This window comes from Prionailurus viverrinus, chromosome B3, assembly GCF_022837055.1.
Source record: "Prionailurus viverrinus isolate Anna chromosome B3, UM_Priviv_1.0, whole genome shotgun sequence".
NCBI lineage: Eukaryota > Metazoa > Chordata > Mammalia > Carnivora > Felidae > Prionailurus > Prionailurus viverrinus.
In genome coordinates this window covers 32,439,817-32,453,553 of record NC_062566.1, presented here as the reverse complement: position 1 = coordinate 32,453,553, position 13,737 = coordinate 32,439,817, and the positions used below count along the sequence as shown (strand labels likewise).

The 13,737-nt window shown below is 49.9% G+C and overlaps 1 protein-coding gene across 2 annotated transcripts in view; it reads right to left on the bottom strand.

The window, feature by feature from the left end:
• Nucleotides 1-13,737, bottom strand: part of ITGA11 (integrin subunit alpha 11) — a 129,293-nt gene that overhangs the window by 81,581 nt on the left and 33,975 nt on the right. The gene's annotated exons all lie outside the window — the stretch shown is intronic.

Sequence of the window (13,737 nt, the reverse complement as noted above, 5' to 3'; positions counted from 1 at the left end):
AGGAAGAGGAGGGGGAGGAGAAGAGGGAAGAAGAGAGGGGGAGCGGGAGGGGGAGGGGGAGGAGGAGGAGAGGAAGAAGAAGAAGAAGAAGAAGAGGGGGAGGGAGAGGACAAGAAAGAAATGAGGAGGAGGAGGTGGAGGAGGAGGGGGGGCAGGGGAAGGGAAGGAAGAGGAGGGGGAGGAGAAGGGGAAGAAGAGAGGGGGAGCGGGAGGGGGAGGGGGAGGAGGAGGAGGAGAGGAAGAAGAAGAAGAAGAAGAAGAAGAAGAAGAAGAGGGGGAGGGAGAGGACAAGAAAGAAATGAGGAGGAGGAGGTGGAGGAGGAGGAGGGGGGGCAGGGGAAGGGAAGGAAGAGGGGGAGGAGGAAGGGGGGAGGAGGAGAAGGGGGAAGAAGAGAGGGGGAGGGGGAGGAAGAGGGGGAGGAGGAGAAGGGGGAAGAAGAGAGGGGGAGCGGGAGGGGGAGGGGGAGGAGGAGAGGAAGAAGAAGAAGAAGAAGAAGAAGAAGAGGGGGAGGGAGAGGACAAGAAAGAAATGAGGAGGAGGAGGTGGAGGAGGAGGAGGGGGGGCAGGGGAAGGGAAGGAAGAGGAGGGGGAGGAGGAGGAGAAGGGGGAAGAAGAGAGGGGGAGGGGGAGGAAGAGGGGGAGGAGGAGAAGGGGGAAGAAGAGAGGGGGGAGGGGGAGGGGGAGGAGGAGGAGGAGGAGGAGGAGAGGAAGAAGAAGAAGAAGGAAGAAGGAAGAAGGAAGAAGGAAGAAGAAGAAGGAGGAGGAGGAGGAGGAAGAGGAGGAGGGGGGGCAGGGGAAGGGAAGGAAGAGGAGGGGGAGGAAGAGGGGGAGGAGGAGAAGGGGGAAGAAGAGAGGGGGAGGGGGAGGAAGAGGGGGAGGAAGAGGGGGAGGAGGAGAAGGGGGAAGAAGAGAGGGGGAGGAGGAGGAGAGGAAGAAGAAGAAGGAAGAAGGAAGAAGGAAGAAGGAAGAAGAAGAAGAAGGAGCAGCAGCAGCAGCAGCAGAGGGAGAGGGAGAGGACAAGAAAGAAAGGAGGAGAGGAAGAGACAAGAAGGCAAGAAGAGATCAAAGTATCTGGAGCTTGGAGGAGCCTTGAAAAGGTTTGCTGGCTGCGTCTTAAGCCGTGGGCTTCTGGTACGTCTTCCAGGCCCTGAAGGACCCTGAAGGGCCCCCAGCTCCTTCCCCGGGAGGACCACTGTCTGGATATCCACTGCTCCGGCCCTCTGGGGGAGGGGCGGGGAGCACTCTCTTCTTGTGCATGTGCTGCCTGCCAGGGTCTGCTGGGTATCTTGGCCTGGGGCCCTGAGCCAACATCCCCCCACCTCCCTTCCGCGAGCAGTTTTTCTCTCTCTCTTCCTCTCTCTGGTGCGTTGGGTGGTTTCATCCTATCCTGCGCTGTAGTGATTTATCCTTTAACCAGAATGAGTCATGGCACCGGATTTTATTTGTTCCAAGAGAAAATAGCAGAGGGTATTTATGTGCTGCGGTATTGGGAGCCTGCTCCGGGGCCTGAGCCAGGAAAAGGGCTTAAGACGTTCCTGGGTGAGATTTCTCCGGCAACAAAGGCTGAGGCCGCCCCAGGCCTGACAACCGGCATGGGCACCAAGGAGGAGGGATGGGCTTGGATAAGACCCGTCATTCTGCCCCAAACAACAGTCCTTAGGGCCCTTTTTCTTGACACCTCTCCCCAGACACCATATCCTTTTGCGGGGGACAGGCCAGCATAGGGCACTAACTTATCCAGCAAAATCTGCCCGCTCACCATCTCCTATTGCTCCCTCATGGAAACACATTTGGGCTCGCATCACTATGCCCATTTCACAGATGAAGAAACCCTGGTCCAGTAAGTGGCTGTGACATGCTTCAGTTCCTGCGGCTTGGAAAGTGGCTGAGCAGGGAAGGGAACGCAGGTTTGTGTGGATCTGGACGCCTAGAGGTTTCCTGCAGTAAAAAGCCACCCCCTCGTGCCTTCGTGTATCTGCCCAGGCAGAAGATGTTCACCAACCTTGAGACCTGCCATAACCCTGAGGGAGGGGGCCACGAATGAGAGGCTGGAAACCGCCGGGGTTGGGAGGGGAGAGGAGGGCAGGGCCTGAGGGCACCCCGGGGCTCGGGCTTGACACCCAGTTTTTGTGGACTTATTCCTCATGGATTAGCTTTCCGGTCAACCCCAAATTCTGTCACCAGCGGGCCTCCTGTTATCTGAGAAGGTCTATACAGAAAGGCATTGGAAAGAATGAACACCTTACCCAAATTACAACTTAGTGTAAGTAGCTACCGCCTAGTGATCTTGAGACAAGAGACCCAGGATGGTGGGTAGACTAAGCCTTGGGCAGTTTTCACCCAGGCGCCAGGTGGAGATATCACGGGAGGAGGAGGCTGGCTCCTATTGCAGGAAGAGGAGCTGGGAGACCTGGTTTCAGTCCTGCCTCTCCCACTCACTTGCTGTGTGACCTGGGTGTAGTCTCTGTCTCTGGCACTCAGTTTCCTTGTCTATAAAATAAGGGGATTGGGGTGAAGAATTTCTAAACCCTTCCCAGGCAGGGGGGGTTGGGGGGGAGAGATGCCACAGGGGTGGAGTAGTCCTGAAGACCAACCACAATTGATGTTTGCTACAGGTCCCTCTGTGCCTCCCGGGCCTGCTCGCAGTCACCCCGTCCCTCCCCAATCCGCCTCAGCCTCCGAGAATTGGGGTCTGCTGGAGACCACACCAGTGGTGATCCTGTCTTCAGGAGAAGGAGAGAGCCCCCCTGCCTGGGGTCTCCGCCAGTGGAGAGGTCTCTGGGGAGAGATGGGGTATCTACTATCCTATACGGAGCAGGTCCGTTCCAACTTTGTCTTAGGGGCTGAGGGTGCCTGACTCCCCACGTGCTGCCAAGCTTTTGGGGGGAAGTGGTGGTCCTCGCAGGGTGTGCACGTAGCCCTGGGATGGGGGAGGTGCTGGCAGGGTGTGCACGCAGCCCTCCATCTGGCTCCCAATACCTCAGTGTCCACATGCAGGACAATGGCGCAGCCCTTTCAGCATCTGACCACACAGTCCCTGAGTTCAGTCATCGCAGAAGAATTCACAGAGACCCCCTCAAAGAGATGGGAGGCTGTCTAGGACTTTGGATGAACCAAGCCACCAAATCTGTCCTTCTGTTGCTGAGGGTGATGACAGTTATACTCAAGATGCTTCTTTTCCCCAAACGGAAGTTGCTGTTTCCCACCAGGACACCCCAGAATTGCCTGGAGACTGAGGCGCCAGCATGGTTCTGTGGGGGTCCTCCTAATCTACTGGATTCCCTCTCTGTTTCCTCTCTGCTTCCAGGGCCCTTCCCCCTCGCTCCCCTGTCTGCACAGAAGCTCCCCTCCGTCCCCAGCCATGGGTGCGCACCACCGGCCAGGTAGCGCTGGAAGGCATCGGAGCAGGCCAGGTGGGCAGATGCCGGGGAGTTGGGCCGGGGTCCCTCCCCTTAAGGGTACAGTCAGGCTGATGAGACTAATACACTGGTGGCTGTGCACAGGAGCGAGGGCTGGGAAGGGGGGGTACAGGACAGTCTCCCCTGGCTTTGGCCCCACCTGAGACTCCAGTGCAGGGGCCAAGGAGGAAGTGGGGCGTGGGGAGACAAGGGATGCGGTGGAGGAGGGGCTGAAGGGGCGGAGGGGAAGAAGCACTGAAAAGTAAGGAGCAGGATGGGAAATCCAGAAACCAGGCAGAGGAAATGGGCAAAGAGAAGAAAAAAGAAAATGGAAAGGTAGGAGAAGGCAGAAGAAGGGCTAAGGGAGATAGGAGGATGTTTGCTACAGGTCCCTCCGTGCCTCCCGGGCCTGCTCGCAGTGAAGTGCGAGCAGGTTTTCGCAAACCGCCCCCCCCTCCCCCTGCAGCCCCATCCCCAGCTGGCTCTGGGCTCTCCAAGTCCCCATTTCCCCACAGGTTCCCCGCACACGGTTCAGGTCATTTTGCTTCTGCCTGTTGCCATGAACTTAAGATTCCGGGGACAGAGATCTCTAGGTCTGTGGTTCTCAGAGTGTGGTCCCCAGACCAGCAGCCCCAGCAGCCCCTGGGAGCTTGCTAGACAAGTGAGTTCTCAGGTCCCACCCCAGACCTGCGGACTCAGAAACTCTGGATGTGGGGCCCTCGGGGGACTCTGGTGCCCCCGCTGGGGTGTGAGGACCACTTGCTCTAGAGGTTCACACAAGTTGCAGTGAGTCCTCTTGAGAGCCTCTAGATGTACTCTGTGTGCGTAAGTGTGCGTCCTGAGTGCTTCCGTCTGTCCATCGCAAGGGCTCTGGCCCCGCAGAGGTTTGCCCAGCACTGCAAACTCCCCGGCTGCGCCCCCGGCGGCTTCTCGGAGAGGCTCTCGGAGACAAGCTTCAGAGTGTGAGCACCACCCCCTCTGTCTTGCAATTCTCCCCTCCTCTGCCCTCTGCGACACTGAACCCCCATCTCCCCCTTGCCTCTGATGGTTCTCTCTCTCTCCTCCCCACTCCCACCCACGGGCATCCTAGGGTTCTTTCCTCAGCCCCCTCCTTCTCTCTGAACGCTCCTCTGTGAACCTAGTTCTCCCAACGCACATCTGAGTCTGGGCCCTGATCCCCCCGCCAAGGTGAAGGTCTCTGTCCCCTGCAGCCAGCCGGCCACCTGTCCCCGATGACCCTTGGATACCTCAGACCAATGGGGCCAAAGCTTAGCTCACACATTCCCCCAAAGTCTGTCTCCTATTGCTGGGTTTTGCTTTTCTGTTTTTCATTGTCTTGCCAGTCAGCCAGATATGCCCCCAGCCATCCTTCAACCTGTTTCATCTGCCGCCTTCTCTTCTTGCCTTAGCTCGCTCTACTCCAGCCACACTCATGGTTCCTTAAACATGCTGAGCATCTTCCTACCTCAGGGCCTTTACACTTGCCATCCTCTCTGCCTGGAACACTTTTTTTTTTTTTTTTTCAAGTATCCATGATTGTCTCAGATTCTCCCTTTCCTTCCGGTCTCTGACTGCTGTCACCCTAGCATTGAGGCCTTTCTTGGTGGCCAGCATAAGGCGGCAGCACTTCCCCCAACTCGTAAGCTCCCCTTACCCTGCCTAATGCTTCTCCATTGCACGGATCACCATCCGACAGATGATGGGGAAACTGACAATGTGTCTTCCCCCCGCTAGAAGAAGGGCTCCATCAGAGTTGGGACTCTGTAGTTTTGTTCACCATTGAATTCCCAGGATCTAGCACCAGGTTCTCAAGGATGAATGAATGAACTACTGACACTCATAAGGTCCGCCCCTTCCTCAAGCCCCGGCCCTTAGACCTTCCCCTTAACCTAGACTTCCATAGCCTTCCCACCAGCCTCCTCACCTCTAGGCTCTCTTCCCTCGGTTCCATCCTCACATAGTAGCCAAACTGAGCACCCTGAAAATTATACCTCGGGTGAACCGCTCTCCTGCTCTGAAACCTCCAATGGCTCCCCATTGCCTCCCAGATACAGTCGCCTTGCTCTGGTGTCTAGGAGTCTCTAGGGTATTATCCTCGCCCTCCCAGTCTTTGGCCTCACTGCTCTGCTTTCTGCACCTTCTCCTCCAGCCACATGGGATGGCATCCTTTCTCTAAACATGGCCTCTTTTTTTTTTTCTCCTCTGCACAATCACCCATGCTGTTCCCTCCATCTGTTATATTTTTCTCACCCACATCCATTCTGCCCATGGAAATCCTACCCATCTGGAAGCCCCCTCCGCCATAGCCTCCCCCGATTCCTTCCGCCTCCTGAATTAGAAATTTCTCCCTCACATGAATTCCCCTGATCTTTTCTGTGTGCCCTCTCTTGGTATTTATTGATCATTGGGTATTGGTTGGGGTTCTATGAGCATACACCCTCTCTTCCTGGCTGGGCACAGCACATTTATGTGACTCTGCTAGAGTTGGGTCCTGGGGGACACCACTGCCTCAGTTCCCATGGGGCCAGCAGCATGGCCAGTGGGGAGAGACACCGCCGACGGAGACTGTGGGTTTCCAGCTGGTGGGGCTGCTTCTGTTCTGGGCTCCTCTGGGGCTAATGAGACCTGGGCCCCAGACCTGGCTCGGGCATTTACCTTGTCCTCTCTCTTCAGTCTCAGTTGCCTCCCCTGGAAGATGAGGACAAAGCCTACCTCTCTTACATGTGGCTCACATCCCTGAACCTGCACCCCAGGGACCTCACCAGGCCCTCTTGTTCTAGAATCCCACTGAGTTCCAAAGGGCTTCCTTTGTGGAGCCCACCAGGGCTGTCTGGCTCCTGCTCCCCAGTGCCTTCAAGGGGACAGAGCAACATGCTCTGCCTTGCTGAGAGCTGGCGCTTCTCTCTCCAGGGGTGACAGCTTCAATGACAAATTGGAAACTTGTGGGGCCAAGCTCTGCTTTTTTTTCCTAGCACCAGGAGGCTTCCTGCTCCGGGGGGACCAAAGGCACGGAGAGGCCCTCTGCAAACCCTACACCGGAGCTTCTGGGACATCAAATGGTCTGAAAAAAATCAACTGACTTAATGACTTCAATGTACATGCATTAGAGTCACATGGATTAAATTTCTCTGAAAATACACAAGGGCTTTAAAAGCAGGGGCAGAGAATACTTAGCACAAGAGGAATTTGTTTGCTCTTTTCCTTTTTGTGTGTCTGTGAGTGTCGTTTTTGCTGCTGAAACCAAGACACGTGGCAAACTGTTCAAGGCTTTGCCCAGTTTGAGTCTGGAGTTGGGGCGCAATGGGCAGAAGGGGAAGGGTTAAGGAAATCAAGTGACATCCCCACCAGGTCTGTCCCCCTTCATCCTGCAGCTGATTACACCAGGCCCTGGTACCCTTGACGTTCGAGGAGGCCCACAGCCTGGTAAATGGGGGCCAGGCCTCCTTGGCGCCTGTGGTGGAAGATAGCTGGTGGGTCCTTCTCTGCAGCGGTGCTGGGACCTGGATTTCTGGGCAGGCACTGGGGAGTGATGTGGTCCCCTACTCGCATCTCCCCACCCTCAGGGGAGATGGTGATCCTCACGGGTCCCCCTGCGAGAGTCTCCTGGGGAGCTCTTTAAAACACACACTCCCTGGCCTCATTGCAGGCCCAGGAGACGCCGACCCAGGTGTGCCAGCCCTGCCTTAAGGGCTGGGAGCCAGGTCCATACCCAGGAGGCAGACTGTCAGAGGAAGACTCTCGACCGAGCATCCAGAGGCCCCATTTCAGGGTTGGCTGCTTGCTTGCTGCAAGCCGCTCAGTCCCCACTGCCTGCTGTACACATTCACGTTTGGGGTATTTTCTGATCTTGCCTAACACCCTGAGATCGGTAAGTTCATATCCATTCTAGACACAAGCAAACAGAGGCACAGGGAGGCCGAGAGAGCTTCTCCCAAGGTCTTCCTCCGAGAGACGGTCTTTGGACAGCAAGCCGTTGCATCTGCCCTCCCTCTGAGCCGCCTGCTGGCATGGAGTTGAATCAACACGCACCACTGGAGCCGTCCCCGTGCATAATTTCCAGCCAGTGTCCCCCAAATGACACTGGCATCAACCTCTTTTCCTATGATCAACATCCACAGAGTCTTGTGTCTGAGCACAGCTCTTGGGATGCTGCCCTATAGGGCAGGAAAAATGGGGGCCGGGGGGTGGAAGCGAAAGGCAAGCATCCAAGTTGGATAAACGGGTATCCCTGCAGTGGGGACAGGTTCCTGAAAGGCCCTGTGTGCTCCTGTCCGTTCTGCATGAGGTGCAGCTCCCTGGGGTCCCAGGGCCTCTCTGTCTCTCCCAACCCAGCTGTGACAGAAAACAAACCCAGGACACATGGCTACAGTGTAGTACCAGCCCTCTCCCACAATGTGTTCAGATCAGCAAAAGTGACCAGGAGTTGATTCTATCAGACCTTTCTGCTCCTCTAGGCTCAACCTCCAAGACTCCACTCAGACGCCCCTCTTCTATGAAGGCCTCCCAGAGACCCCAGGTACAGAGATTTCTCCTTTCAAACTCGGGCTGAGTTTCTTCTATGAGGAAGATGCTGTGTGGGCTGCTCTCAGACACAGGGAAACGAAGACGGTGTCCAGTAGGGGGGATGCACCATGGGCCTAAGTGACTCCAACACAAGGTAGGAAGTGATTTATGCCATCGGAGAGAGGGTTTAGAAAAGGCCATTTTAGGCCAGGAGAAGGATCCAGAAAGCCGCATGGAGAAAGTGGCCTTACAAAGATGAACATAATTAACAGCAGCTCATATTTTGTCTTGTATTGTTTTTTAATTATTTCAAGGATATTAGTGCCGCCTCCTCAAATGGTCTGTGAGTTATTTGTGAGTGAAACCATGCCTTACACTACTATTTTGCAGAAACTAGTAACGTTCATTAACAGAAGCTTAATAAACAAATAGTAGTCAAAACAAATTCAATCTTGCCAAAGCCAGTTCCATTTAATCTTTTTTTTTTTATGTTTATTTGTTTTGAGAGAGAGAGGGAGAGAGAGAGAGAGAGAGAACACCAGCAGGGGTAGGGGGAGAGAGAGGAGAGAGAGAATCCCAAGCAGGATCTACACTGTCAGTGCAGAGCCCGACACGGGGCTCAAACTCACAAACCATGAGATCATGACCTGAGCTGAAATCAAGACTCAGGTGCTTAACCAATTGAGTCACCCAGGCACCCCCAGTTCCATTCAATCTTTAACCCTTCACAGCACATACAAAATATGTACCATATTTTGGGGCTGGTTGAGAGAGATTTAAATCATTAATTTAGTCTTTTGGGGCACCTGAGTGGCTCAGTTGGTTAAGTGTCTGACTTTGGCTCAGGTCATGATCTCGCGGTCTGTGGGTTCGAGCCCCGCGTCGGGTTCTGTGCTGACAGCTCAGAGCCTGGAGCCTGCTTCAGATTCTGTGTCTCCCTTTCTCTCTACCCCTCCTCTGCTCATGCTCTGTCTCTCTCTGTATCTCAAAAATGAATAAACATTAAAAAATGTTTTAAATCATTATTTTAGTCTTTCAAAATATGTTCTTTTGAGCATCTACTAACTGCCAGGGATTATACCCCTAATTTCAGAAAGAAAGACAATGAAACAGGCAATCACTATCCAGTTTGATGAAAGTTATGAAAAACAAAATACAGAATTCTATGGGGCAACTACTCTGGTGATGGGAAGGGATGGTCAGAGAAGGTTTCTCAGAGGAAGTGAAATCTCATTTGATAAAAGAATGTGGACTTTCAATTCTAGCCACAAACAAATTGTGAAAGCTAGATAAAACACACGTAACAACTATTTTCAGGCACTGGGCAGCAATCAATGCAGAGCTCGGTACTCTGAAAAGGCAAGCAGAGGAGCTAAATCCACACTCACCCCGGCTCTCTACACGAGGGAACTTTCCTTATTTGGGCACAGGGGAATAAAATCCAGAGAGCAGCAGCCGTGCTGAGTGGAGGAAACAGTGATTGAGGCTGGGGCTGAAACTAGGATTTGGTAGGGGCAGGCAGAAGGGAGACAACCACAGAAAAAGAGCCCCCCAAACTCTGCTAACATTTTCCCTCAGGATCCTTGGCTGACTCCTAAGCTGCGTATGCATCCTGTGAGACTCTAGAAAATCTGCTGGTGGGGAAGAGTTTTTAGAGGCTGTCCGATGCCTGGGAGATGTTGGGGTTCATGCCTGATCTGGAGAAACTTTGATGACTATTGTGGGCTTTCAGGGGAGATCCCAGAAAATCCATGCCTTAGGAATTAAGGCCACACCCTAAGAGGATGGACAAAACTAGATGATAGCTGCCCTAACCAAGGCCCAAACAAAGCCATGGTAAGACCTAGGTGATTTCATCAGTATTTTAATTGCCTCTCAGAACAAAATATATAGTTCTTTATTTTATTTTATTTTATCCTATTTTATTTTATTTTACAATGCTTATTTATTTATTTTGAGAGAGAGAGAGAGAAAGAAAGAGAGAGAGAGAGAGAGAGAGAGAGAGAGCAAGCATGGAAGGGGCAGAGAGAGACGGAGAGAGAATCCCAAGCAGGCTCCATGCTGCCAATGCAGTGCCCGATACAGAGCTTGAACCCATGAACTGTGAGATCATGACCTGAGCCAAAACCAAGAGTTGGATGCTTAACAAACTGAGCCACCTAGGTGCCCTGAAAATGTATAATTCTTTTAAAGAAGGTAACATAATCTATAGCCTCTACTGTGTAACATTCACAATGTCCAGCATAGACTAAAATAAAAAATTACTAAACAGGCAAAGAATCAGGATAATCAACTGATAATCATAAGATAAATAGTCATTAGAAGCAGACCCAGAGATGATCCAGATATTGGAGTTAGCCAAGGACTTCAAAATAACTATGATTAGTATGTAAAAAAAAAAAAAAAAGACTAAAAAATCAACAAATGGGAGAAAGATTATTTTAATAGAATTAGGATCTATAAAAAAGAATCAAATTGAAATTCAGGAGCTGCAAAATAAAATATCTGTAATTAAGAATATATCAGATGCATTTAGCTACACAGTATACCTCATGTACATAGAAACAGAATTCCTGAGAATATATCAATGGAAAAATTTTTTTAGAAAAATCAATGAGTATAGTTAACCATATTAACAAAATAAAGGAGAAGAACCATATAACACTGCAGTCTTTGCAGAAAAAGCACCTGATAAAATTCAACACTTACTCACACACACACACATATACATACACAACCTCAGAAAAGTAGGAATAGGAAAAAAAACTTCCTTAATCTGAAGGTATCTATAACAAATGAATAAGCTATAGTCAAAATCTTATTTAATTGTGAAATACTGTTAAGTTTTCCCTCTTATAAAGGAAATAAGAAAAGTGTGTTCAATGTCACAATTTCTATTCAACTTTGTACTGAAGGTCCGGACCATTGCAATTAGGCAATTTAAATAAATAAAAGCTACAAAGACTGGAAAACAAGAAATAAAACTGTAATTATTTCAAATGATCTGATTGTATACCCAGGAAATTCAGAAGAATAGTATCAAACTATTAGAAATAATAAGTTAATTTCATAATATTGCTGGATATAATGTAAGGATACAAAACCAACCATATTTTTATTTTTTTACATTTTGTTTTAGAGAGAGAGTGTGTGCGAGCTGGGGAAAAGGGGCAGAGGAAGAGAGAGAGAGAGAGAGAGAGAGAGAGAGAGAATCCCAAGCAGGCTCCACACTCAATGCAGAGGCTGATGTGGGGCTCAATCCCACAATCCCAGGACCACAACCTGAGCCAAAATCAAGAGTCAGACACCCAACCAACTGAGCCATCCAGGCACCCTGACTGTCTTTTCCTATACTACCAAAAAAAAAAAAAAAAGATTAGAAAATGAAATAACATTCCACTTTAATTAGCATAAAGTAGCAAATACCTAGGAGTTAATGTCATAAAAGACACAAGAATTTTACACTGAAAACTTGAAAGCACTATTGAGAGAAGCACTGTTAGTTTTCTTAAACAGGATGTACAAGAAACACTAACCATAAGACAGTTTTACAAGTTAAACTTTATTAAAGTTAAGAACTTCTGTTCCTTGAAAGATACCATTAAGAGAATGAAAAAGCATATCACAGACTAGGACTTCTTTGCAATGCTTTTCTCTGACAAAGGATTTGTACGCGGAATATGTTTTTTAAAATTCTATAAGACGATAAGGAAAAGAAACACAACACAATTTTTCAAATGGGCAAAAGTGCCCATCAGACACTTCATAAAACAGGATACCAAAAGGCCAGTACATTTACACAAAATTACTCAACAGCATTAGTCGCTATAGTAACCCAAGTTTAACTCACAAGGAGATACCACCGGAATAGCTAAAATCAAAAAGACTGATAATACCAAGTGTTAGTGAAAATATGGAGCGATGGAAACTCCATTACATTACTACAGAAAAGTTGAAATTGGCAAATCATTTTGGAGAAAAGTGCTTGGCAGATCATACTAAAGCTACATTACCTACCCTTTAACTCAGCGATTCTCCTCCTGAGTATACACCCAATAAAAATGAGAGCAGACATCCACCAAAAGACATATATGAGAATGTTAATAGCATCTCCACTCAAATTAGCCAAAAAATGGAAACAACCCAAATATCCATCAATAATTAAGTGAATAAATACACTGCTGCAGTGGAATATTACTGTGAAGGAGCATGAAGTATAATACATTCCGCGATATATTAAACCCCAAAGACATAATGTTGAGTAAAACAGGTCAGGTATAAATGAGTATTTAAAGAATGATACCATCTATATGAAGTGCAAAACCAGGCAAAACAAATCTGGTGACAGTGGTCAAAATAGGGATTACTTGGAGGGGCACTGACTGCCCCTCCCGTGTGACAAGGGTCACACGGGAGCTTTCTGAGGGGCTGGAAATGTTCTGGATCATGTTCTGGAAGGTGATGACATGGGCCTATACATAGGTAAAATTTCACTGAGCTGTACAGTGGAGATGTCTACATTGTATTGTGTCTAGTTACACCTCAAAAGAAAGACAATAAAATACTCCTTTAAAAAAAGATGAGCGGATTAGCCAGATCAGCACGGTGGGGTAAGGTGAGGGGGGAAGGTAGGAGACGACATCACTGAGGGAGGGAATAGCATGTGCAAAGAAGGTCTAGAGGGAGAACTGGAAAAACAGAAAAAATTCAGTTTGGCTAGAGTGTTGACTACAAGAAAGGAGTGGAGAAAGTGGAAGGAGAGGAGGTTGGGGAGGGTAGGCAGAGGCAACACTGGGAAGAGAGCAGGGTAGAACGTTTATCGCCACTGTGTGGTCCCTTGACTCGTCAAGGGTATCTACGAGGGCCAAGAGAGGCCCAGCCTCTTCCATTTCGGGAAGGAGGGCCTTGCCTTCTGGCAGCTAAAACCCAAGCAGAGGGAGAAGAATGGCGATTAATAGTACATGTGTGGGGCAGATCTTACTGGGGTGCTGAAAACGTTCCAAGACTGATTTATAGCAATGGCTGCATAACTTAGTAAATTTGTTTAAAAAAAAAAAATCATTGACTTGGGGAAAAAAAAAACACATTGACCTGTACACTTGAAAAGAGTGCTTTATGATACGTAAAATATAAGCCAATAAAGTTATTTTTAAAAGTCAGAGGCAGACCTTCCCCCCCTCTTGATTGTCCCTGCCCCCAGAGGCGTTCCTGGCCCTCTCCCCCCCCCCCCCCCCCCCCGTCTCACTCTCGCTTTCCTCTGCCCCACCTTCGCCTGTGGTTTAGCTTGTGAGCACACACACTCATCCTCAGAGACACCCCCCAACACCTCTCCAAGCAGCCAGGATCAGAGGCACTACCCCACTGATGAGACACTGAGGCCCTGAGAGCAGACGGGAAGGGGTAACTATCGGTTCTGGATGCCTGCTACCTATGCTGTCACATAACATGCCACCTGTGCTATTTTCATTCCCATTTCTCAGATGAGAAGATGGAGGGCCTGACGTGGAATGCTCGAGGTTTCATAGTCAAGGGCAGATGATATGAAGCCAGGACAAGAAGTCAAGTCACTGGACATGAAGGTGTCTACACATGAGGGCCACTGTGGGCAGCCAATGGAGGGGCTGGCTGTGGGGGGGTCCAGGGCTGGGTGGGGTGACAGCTCTCACTCACCACTTCTTTTCTTTTCTTTTCTTTTCTTTTCTTTTCTTTTCTTTTCTTTTCTTTTCTTTTTGACAGAAAGAAAGAGAGAGCATGCACAAATGGAGGAGGGGCAGAGACAGAGGGAGGGAGAGAATCTCCGCTGAGTGCAAAGCCTGATGCGGGGCTCAGTCTCAC